The following is a 10,260-nucleotide window of genomic DNA, read 5'->3' as shown; positions in this document are numbered from 1 at the left end:
TGAACTAAGCTCTGGGATAGCTGAGACTACAAAGATGCTGTTCAGTACAAAGGCTTAGAGATTATTTAGCAACCAAATCCAGAGTTGCCCTTCCCTGGTGGTCCAGTGATTAAAACTCTATTTCCATTGCAGGGGGCAAGAGTTCAATTCCTGTTTAGTGAACTAAGATTCCACATGTGCTAGCAAAAAGAAAAAAAAGAAGAAGAAGAAATAGATCAAAGAATCCAAGTGATTCAAAAGTCTTTCCCCCTCCCCCCTCCTTTTCTTTTTTTAAATGGATAGGTATCAGGAGACAGCGAAAAACATGTCACAAAATTTGTGTGGGGCCCAGGGACTTGGTTGGGTCATACACAAGGTCTTAGTTACACAGCTTAGTGTGGTCCCATTCATTTAATGACATTTATTAAGGACCTCCTGAGTTTGATGATCTTTCCTCTTCAGATGCCCACAACTGTGACTGTGGAGTTGTGGTTGCTGCTGTGGTTCAGTCACTAGGTTGCTCCAGCTCTTTGCAACCCCACAGACTGCAGCACACCGGGCTCCCCGTCCTTCACTATCTCCCAGAGTTTGTTCATTTCATGTCCACGATGCCATCCAACCACCTCACCCTCTGCTGCCTGCCTTTCTCTTTGCCTTTGCTGAACAGGTGCGAAAATGTTCTGGCAATCAGCTGACAACAATATGTATATATATATCATTAATGCCACTGAGCTGTACACCTAAAAATGGTTTAGATCTTATATTTGGTGTTTTTCTAGCAAAATTAAAAACAAAACAAAACAAAAAAACCTGACATCTCTTGCAATATCCTGCCCCTGAGGAAAACTAGCCATTTCCCCACGGACAGTGGTTTCTGGGCAGGACCAGATGAGACCATTGCCCTGCAAGAGAGACTCATGGTGAGGGTGGGGGCAGACCAGGGTCCAAGAATGAGGAGGCATCTTCATCTGTGTTGGGTTGTAGGGACACAGCAAATGAGGGACAGACAAGCCACAAGTTGTCACACCCCACCTGCTCTGCCAGGCAAAACCCAATGGCAGCCAGGGTGCCCAACATCTGGGCGAATGCTACTCAAGGCTTCTATTTCTCATTTTTCTGGAGCGGGCAGGAATTTTCCATCTCTGCTTTCTCTCCAGAATTCTGACCGTTTCATCAAATGCATAGTTCTTTACAGAGCTCGTTCTCTGAACTGATAGAATCATGAGTGAAAAGGGAAAGAAAAAAGCAGCTTTACACTTGGAAAGACAAAAGCAGAAAAATGCCTTTAGAACCCAACTGCTAGTGTTGGCGGCCTGATCTGCTCTTTAAACGGGCTTCCCAGGTGGCACAGTGGTAAAGAATCCACCTGCCAATGCGGGAGACTTGAGTTCCATCCCTGGGTTGGGAGGGTCCCCTGGAGAAGGAAACGACAACCCACTCCAGCATGCTTGCCTGGAGAAGTCCATGGACAGAGGAACCTGGCAGGCTCCAGCCCACGGGGTCCATAAAAGAGTTGGACCCGACTGAGTAACCGAGCATGCACGTTCTCTTCAAGTTCACCTGGCCAGGACGGGCAAAATAAATTTGAAATAGTTTTTCACTTCATTTCATCTTGACTGAGTATCTCTGGGCTCATGGGCTGTATAAAATTTGGATTTAATGTCACCTCCTCTCTCCTTGTCCTCTTTTCCTCTCTTCCTTATAGAGGACAAAAAGGGCTCTTGGCAGGGCCAGTTTCATGGGTGTGGGACCCCTGCAGTCTGTCAGCCAAGTTCCGATGCTCAGTAGAGCTCTGTGGTTGGTTTAATGTTCTGCTGTCACCCTCTAGAAGTCCCTAATGATTTTTAAGTGAGACATCCCTAATGATTTTTAAATGAGGGAGCCCATATTTTCATTTTGCACTGGACCCTGCAAATTAAGTAGCCAGTCCTTCTCTTGATGAAAAACTCTTTGAGGTGGTTTTCACAGTTTCTCATACCCCAGCCAAGCAACTTATCACAGTGTCCCCACTTCCATCAGAGTTCCTTCTTGGCCATGACAGTAGAAGAAAAGGTAATTTTTTAGGTCCGAAACCAAGAAAAGGGGCTTCTTAGGTGGCTCAGCAGTAAAGAATCCGCCTGCCAATGCAGGAGACAGGGGTTCCATCCCTGGGTTAGGAAGATCCCCTGGAGGAGGAAACAGCAACCCGGTCCAATATTCTTGCCTGGAAAATCCCATGGACAGAGGAGCCTGGTGGGCTACAGTCCACGGGGCTGAAAAAAGAGTCGGACACGACTAAACAGCAACAACAAAACCAAGACAAGGGCTTTTCTCCCTGTTAAAAATTACGCTCCATCTTAAAGTGGCAACACAAGTCCTAAGTAGGGGGTATAGGACTTTGGTTTGATCTACTAAAATGATTTGACTTTAAAGAAAAGAAAATTTCCTTGTGGGTCCCACAAATACTAAAGTAATAGAAGACCAACTTAAGAAAAACATAGTCACTCCTTAAGCTCAAAGATTTTGGCTCCCATGGAACACATGCAAGCATTTCTGTTAATATTGAGCAAAATACAACTCCCACCCTTAAGGTCCTAACTTATTCATGAAAAACAATCATTGCAAGTTACACTGAACATTGTAATTAACCCATCAATATATACCAAGAGCTTTCTACCCCGCCACCCCCAGCCCACGATCTTATTCCCAGTTAAAATAGGAGTTAAAATATTAAAAAATAAATATTTAAATGGGATCGAAACTATTTCTGTGAAAATGGCATTTGCTGTGTTTCTTTAAGGGGTGTGGGATCTAAATCAATTCTAATATATGTCAAATATATTCATTACCATGCCCTGAAAGCGAATTCCCATTTTGTGGTTCTCAGCAGAGACTGACAGAGCCTTGTTTGTGACAGCCCCGGGCATAAGCAATCATTGTGCAGCTTAATTAGATATTCCCTGTGCTAGTGTGAGGGACATATGTCTATTCACTGTGACAAACTCTGAGTGAGGCGGGCGCTTTCAGGCTCCTGCTATATGCAGATAAAGGCAACACAAGTGTCAGCTCTCCCAAGGACCCGTGGGCCCAGCCGGCCCCCTGCACGCCCGGCCCGCATTCACCGATTGGTTCCAGTTTATTAACAGCCTATGAACTTCTCATCGGCTCCCGGACCAGTCAGGACTGTCACCTGCAACTGCTAGGCCCAGAGCCGCCTCTCTGCTCCTGGGAAACTGGGCGGGTCCGGGTGTGCTGTGCCAGACGCACCGTGGTTTTCCACACAATGAACGATGTGCAAACGTCATTCATTTTTCACGTCAAACGTGAAAAAGCAGATCCACCAGGAGGCAGTTCCAGCTGCAAAGTCCACCCCATGGGGAACCAGCAAGTCTGAGCTCACCTAGACTTGGTGAATTTTAAAGCAACTTAAGTCCCTACATCAAATTAAAAAGCAGAGACATTACTTTGCCGACAAAGGTCCATCTAGTCAAAGCTATGACTTCTCCAGTGAGAGTTCAACCGTAAATAAGGCTGAGTGCTGAAGAACTGACGTTTTTGAACTGTGGTGTTGGAGATGGCTCTTGAGAGTCTCTTGGACTGCAAGGAGATCCAACCAGTCCATCCTAAAGGAAATCAGTCCTGAATATTCATTGGAAGGATTGATGCTGAAGCTGAAACTCCAATCCTTTGGCCACCTGATGCAAAGAGCTGACTCATTTGAAAAGACCCTGATGCTGGGAAAGGTTGAAGGCAAGAGGAGAAGGGGACAACAGAGGATGAGATGGTTGGATGGCATCATTGACTCAGTGGGCGTGAGTTTGAGCAGGCTCTGGGTGATGGTGATGGACAGGGATGCCAGTAGGACACTGGCATGAATGACTAAACAACAACCATGTTTAAATATATCATTACAAAATTGGACTTAGAGATGATCATACTAAGTGAAGAAAGTCAGGCTGAGAGAGACAAATAGGACATGCTATCACTTAGATGTGGAGTCTAAAAAACAATGCAAATGAACTTATTTATAAAATGGAAATAGACTCACTGATATAGAAAACAAACTTAAGGTTAGCAAAGGGGAAAAGAGGGTGAGGAATAAATTCGGAGTACCGGATTCATAGATACACAATCCTGCTGCTGCTAAGTCACTTCAGTCGTGTCTGACTCTGTGCGACCCCAATGACGGCAGCCCACCAGGCTCCCCCATCCCTGGGATTCTCCAGGCAAGAACACTGGAGTGGGTTGCCGTTTCCTTCCCCAATGCATGAAAGTGAAAAGTGAAAGTGAAGTCACTCAGTTGTGTCCGACTCTTCAAGACCCCACGGACTGCAGCCTACCAGGCTCCTCCGTCCATGGGATTTTCCAGGCAAGAGTACTGGAGTGGGTTGCCATTGCCTTCTCCAAGATACACACTGCTATATATGAAATAGATAAGCAATAAGGATTTACTATATATCAAAGGGAACCATGTTCAATAGCTTATAATAATCTGTAATGGAAAAGAATATCTATATCCTGAATGTATTATAATATGTAAATGAGCCAATTTTCTGTACACCTGATTTACATAATACTGTAAATTAACTATGGTTCAAAAAAAGAAGAAAAGGTGATATATATATATATATCACTTCAAAGAGGAAAAAAAAATATATATCCCTTCAAATTAACATGGATGGGGGCAGTACCACGTGGAGGAAAGTCAGCCCGTGTCTCACCTTCTCTTTGGAAAGGTAGAAAATGGCAATGAGGGACAGAAGCCGGAACGTCCCTGGGTCCCCATGGTGTTTGTCTCCTGTATCCATCATGTGGATGGATAGGGGGCCCTTACTGCCTTCTCAGAACCAAATCCAGTTTCTGTCAGCGGGAAAGCCATCTTACCCTGCACATCAGCTTCCCAGGGCTGCCACAGCAAAGCCCCAGAAACTGCGTGGCTTAAACAATGCAGAGAGATTTACTTCCTCACAGACCTGGAGGCTGGAGGTCTGAGACCAAGGTGTCCACCAGGCTGATTCCTTCTGAGGCTGTGTGGGAGCATCTGATTGGAGACGGTCGTCTCCTCCCTGTATCTTCACATCGCCTTCCCTCTATGTTTGTCTATCTCTGAGTCCACCTTTCTGTGAGGACACCGTCACATAGAATTGGGCCCATTGTAATGACCCTATTTCAACATGATTAGCTCTGTAAAATGCTTAAGAATCTGCTTGCAATGCAGGAGACCTGGGTTCCATCTCTGGGTGGAAGATCCCTTGGAGAAGGGAAGGGCAACCCACTCTAGTATCTTGCCTGGAGAATTCCATGGACAGAGAAGCCTGGTGGGCTACAGTCCATGGGGTCACAAAAGTCAGACACGACTGAGTGAAACAGTGACAGACCTCTGTAAAGACCCTGTCTCCAGATAAAGTCACATTCTGAGGTACTGGGGGTTAGGACTTCCATTTATCTTTTTTTGGCAGATGCAGTTCAATCATAACACACAGTTTAAGGGACATAACAATAAAGCACCATTTCCTCCAACACCCACTTCCAGAATGATGAGATACTGGAGTTTGTGGACACCATGAAAATACAAAACTCTGATTTCCCTTCAGTTGTCAAAGAACAGCCACAATGGAGAGATGACCAGGTAGGTGCCTGGCCAGGTATCCTTAGAGACTGCTAGTGTGATTGTGAAATAAATCAGTTTCCAACAGAAAAGGGCACCCTCTGTTTTCATTCCCTACTCTTCCATAGGGGCCAAAGTGGTGGAACCTGACATGTTCTCTAAGAACATGGCAATTCTATTGTGGAGTCAGAACTTGAAAAGTCCTAATGAAGGAGTTGAACCCCTATGTGAGTGGGTCCCAGAGATGTGATGGCCAAAGGTGACCCAGCCAGTGGTGGTAGAATGAAGTCTGCAACCCGGGGCCTAAAGGCCAGCCCAGTCCATTAGTGAGGGGACAGGGTGGAGGGGCATCACCTCCTCCGATGGCCCCACAGAGCGGCGGCAACGTGACTTCACGCCAACCTGTGAGGGCCAGTCTTCAGTTGAGCCCCCTGGAGGCTGGGGAGCACCTTCCTGGTCAACTTTGGCAGGATGATGCCCCTCTTTGGGGAGAGGGTCTCGGGGAGTCTAGGAGTCCAGTCTGGATCTCTAAAGAAAGGCACATTATCAATGAGCAACATGCCAAGGCTTCCAAAAACTAGACAGCTGCAGAATTAAGGTGCCAGGAGAGAGAGAATGCCTCCATCAGCTGAGAGTTGATGCTCTAGCTCCAAGTTTCTGCTGTTTTATTATTGTTTAGTCACTAAGTCATGTCTGACTCTCTTGCGACCTCATGGATGGTAGCCCGCCAGGCTCCTCTGTCCATGCGATTTCCCAGGCAAGGATACTGGAGTGGGTTGCCATTTCCTTCTCCAGAGGATCTTCCCAACCCGGGGATTGAATCCGCGTCTTCTGCATTGCAGGTGGATTCTTTACCACTGAGCCACCTGGGAAGCCAAGTTAATAGCATAGGGAATAGCTGAGCTCTTAGAGTCAGGTATACCCTGGTTCAAATCCCAGCACCATCTATGTGTTGTATGCCTGGCACTCACTCCTTAACTTTAATTTCTTCTGGAAAATTCCTACCTCTCCAAGTCACCATAAAGATCAACATTGATCATGCATATCCTGGATAACAAACCAACACAGAACTGACCTTGGAAAGGGTTCTTCTCATTTAGTTAGTGCTCTTGGACAGAAACAGAGTGGTTGCAAGATGGATTCAGGGATAGGACATTGATTTTATTTATTTATTTTTTTAATCTTTTATTGTTTCATTTGTTTTTATTAGTTGGAGGCTAATTACTTTACAATATTGTAGTGGTTTTTGCCATATATTGACATGAATCAGCCATGGATTTACATGTGTTCCCCATCCCGATCCCCCCTCCCGCCTCCCTCCCCATCCCATCCCTATGGGTCTTCCCAGTGCACCAGCCCTGATTTTAACAGAAATTAGAATACAACTTTATTTTCATCTTATCCAGAATTCTTTCAGAGCGAGAGAGCTGTGTGGAAGATATGTCTTCCTTCCCCAAGGTATCACTTTATTCCTCTCCTATAGGTTATAAGTCAGAGTTTGTCAGCAAGAAAAATTTAAGAAGCCAGCTATAGTGACTCCAGTCAGCTCCTCAGCTTCATCAATCATCAAGAGCTGCTCTCCTAGGTCAGAGGAAAACAGATGGAATGTCAAGACAAGAGCCTATTTCTACTGAGAAGGTTCTGGCAAGCTAAATCATTGCTGTTGCTCAGTCGCTCAGTCATGTCTGACTCTTTGAGACCCCATGGACTGCAGCACACCAGGTTTCCCTGTCCTTCACCATCTCCTGGAGCTTGCCCAAACTCATGTCCATTGAGTCAGTGATGCCATCCAACCGTCTTGGTCATCTTCTCCTCCTGCCTTCAATCTTTCCCAGCATCAGGGTCTTTCCCAAACCATTAGCCTAAAGGAAAGCCCAGTGTGTCATGAGGATCTGGTGTTGCATTTCAGTGAACTTCTTTCAAGGGGGCAGGTCCCACTGAATGTTTCAGTTTCCGTTTCCCATAATTGTTACCTCCATGAGGTCAGCAGAGTGGGTTACCATCGCTTCAATACGGCAGGGGAAGAAATCAAGGCGGACTGAGTCAGGAGAGTCTCAGGATTACAGGACAAAGCCAGGGTCAAGACCAAGAATAGTCCTCTCCACTGTTCTAGACAAAGCAAGGCACCCAACTCCAGTGTTCTTGCCTGGAGAAGCCCATGGACAGAGGAGCCTGGCAGGCTACAGTCCATGGGGTCGCAGAGAATTGGACATAACTGAAGCAACTTAGCATACATGCACTGTTCTAGATGGTTCCAGACTGTTCAACACTATTCCACACAGTTCTACAGTGTTACACACTGTCTGATTGTATCTTGGGACCCAAAGCAGGGAAACTTGAATGACTTGCTATTTTCAAGCATACTCCAAACGTCTGAGAGATTGGTTGAGCCATTTCATCTTTGCTATTAATGAGGGTGACCTCCCTCTGACCATTTTTAACCTCATTAACGTCTCCAGATCTCTTAAACACAAGAAAGCTGGGTGGTCCCCTGCATGAGGTTATTACAGAGCTACCTGAAGGTCCTCCATCTACTCATCTCCAAAATAATAACTCCCCAGCTTCTTATTTCCTCTTTTGTCTCAAATAGCCATAGAGCCGAACGCAAACGTTTATAGAAAAAAAAAAACACAAGGAGCCTCATCCGTCATTAATGTCCTTCTGTGTGAGCGAGCTGATTAGAGATGTGTAAGGGAGAAAGGTCCCACAGAGGTCACAGTGCAGCCCCTCATTTCCCAGATGGAAAAACGGAGGCCCAGAGTGGCCGTGGGCAGGATGGAGCCAGGGACAGTCTCTTCACTTTGACTTTGGTGCCATTTCCAGAAAATGGGGTTCCTCCCGGGCCTCTTTCTATGAACAGGCCCAGGACACAGAGCCCCAGGACAGCTGTGTCCCCAAGGCTGGCAGAGTGAGTCTGCCTGTGCGCAGGACCAGCTGGGAGCAAGTCACTTCTCCGCCTCAGTTTCCCCACCTGAGAAGGAAGGAAACATAACACCACCACCGACCAGGACTGCCCTGGAGGTCCAGCGGTGAAGACCACACTTCCAAAGCAGGGGGCGCGGGTTCAATCCCTGGTCGGGGAACCAAGATCCCACATCCTGCACGGCATGGCCAAAAAAAGTAAAAATTGAAGAGCCAAAAACAAACCAAAAATACTCACTGACCTCATAGGGCTTTGGGATGAAATGAGGCTGTCTGAGTCAAAAGCTTGGAACAGAGCCTGGCGGGCCACAACCACCCAGCAGACACGTTCAATCGCGCCCTCCAACCACCCACCTGACTCCGAGTTTTCACCTACGTTAAATGATATTCTCAGACACTTGGCTTCCCCAAAATAATTCACAGCAAAAAGGGGAAGATTTTCTTCTCCCAGCTGATCCCTCCCCATCCATTCATGTCTGGGCAGCGGCCGCCATTACCCCCAGAGGTCCTGGCCACCCTGGGGGTCTGGCCCTGTTCCCCTGGGAAAGCGATGGTCCTGGCAGCTCCGGGAAAAGGGGCTGTTCTGTGGGCCATCGGCAGCCAGATAAGTCTGTGAAGATGGTGCTGTCCTTGGTTTCCTGAACAGCTCGCAGTCTGGCCAGCGGCTGCCTCCAGCCCTCTCCCCAGCTCCCTGTCACAGCCCCTGCCCCTTTCCCTTTAAGGATTGGAGGCAGGAGGTAGATGTGCCTCCCACCCCCAGTTTGAAGCAATTGGTGATTCATTCCCTGAGGACTGAAACAGCAAGACAAAAATAGCAGGACAATTAAGGGAGATGGCTGGGCCCCGCCCAGACCACAGATTTCTCATTATCGGAGTCAGGAGACCTCCCTGACCACGCGTGTGCAGAAAGACTCCTTGGAAGGCAAAGGGGAGTGATGCTAAGCTACCCACAGGCCTTTGCGGTAGGATCTAGCTACGCCAAGAGATGCGTGCCCATCCACGGAAGGATCCTGAGATATACCAAATATGGACAGTGACCCAGGCAAATCAAAATGGTTGGCCAAAGGAAAACTGGAAGAGATGCCCATTTTAAGTGATTTTAAACTGCCATGAGGGTACAACTCAGGGACTTGGTCTCTGATTCTGCCTGTGTGTCTATCCACTCATATTGTACCCTTTTCCTCTTAGTAAATACTTTACTTTCTTCGCTACTTTCCAGCTTTATGGAAATTCTTTTCTGTAAAGCTGAAGGGCCACACTTGTCACTGATCCCTTGTCTAGTGGCTAGGATCTGATGCTTTCGCTGCTGTGACCTGGCCTCAGTCTCTGGCTGGGAACCCAGACTCTGCTTCAAGCCACTACAGGCCAAGGCCACTGCGGATCAGACAAGGCCACTGGAGATCAACAAGCTCCCAGGTCATTCTCTCCATGAGGGTGCCGCCTTTGGTAATAATCTGTTTCCCCACTGGAAGAACCATCCCTCCCTGAATTTTTTCCCCACCTTTTCAGGTGACCAACTACCACAGGACTCAAGTCTGTGAGTTCCAAATCTGTCCCAGGGATTCTAACAGGGTAAGAAAAGCAAGATGCAAAAAGTGTTATTCGTAGGTCTTTTATTTTGTGATGTAAACAACAGCCCCCATGAATCACAGCACCTTTGGTTCAGCTACACTGGTACACACAGAAGCCTGTTAGAGCTCAGATTATTAGGTAGGGGACAGATTTGATTGTGATAGACAGTAGGTAACTTAGACAAAAGTGAACTGGAGCTC

The sequence above is a fragment of the Dama dama genome, chromosome 31 (genome assembly GCF_033118175.1).
Source record: "Dama dama isolate Ldn47 chromosome 31, ASM3311817v1, whole genome shotgun sequence".
NCBI lineage: Eukaryota > Metazoa > Chordata > Mammalia > Artiodactyla > Cervidae > Dama > Dama dama.
The sequence above is the reverse complement of the archived record's forward strand: the minus strand, read 5'-3'. Positions refer to the sequence as shown.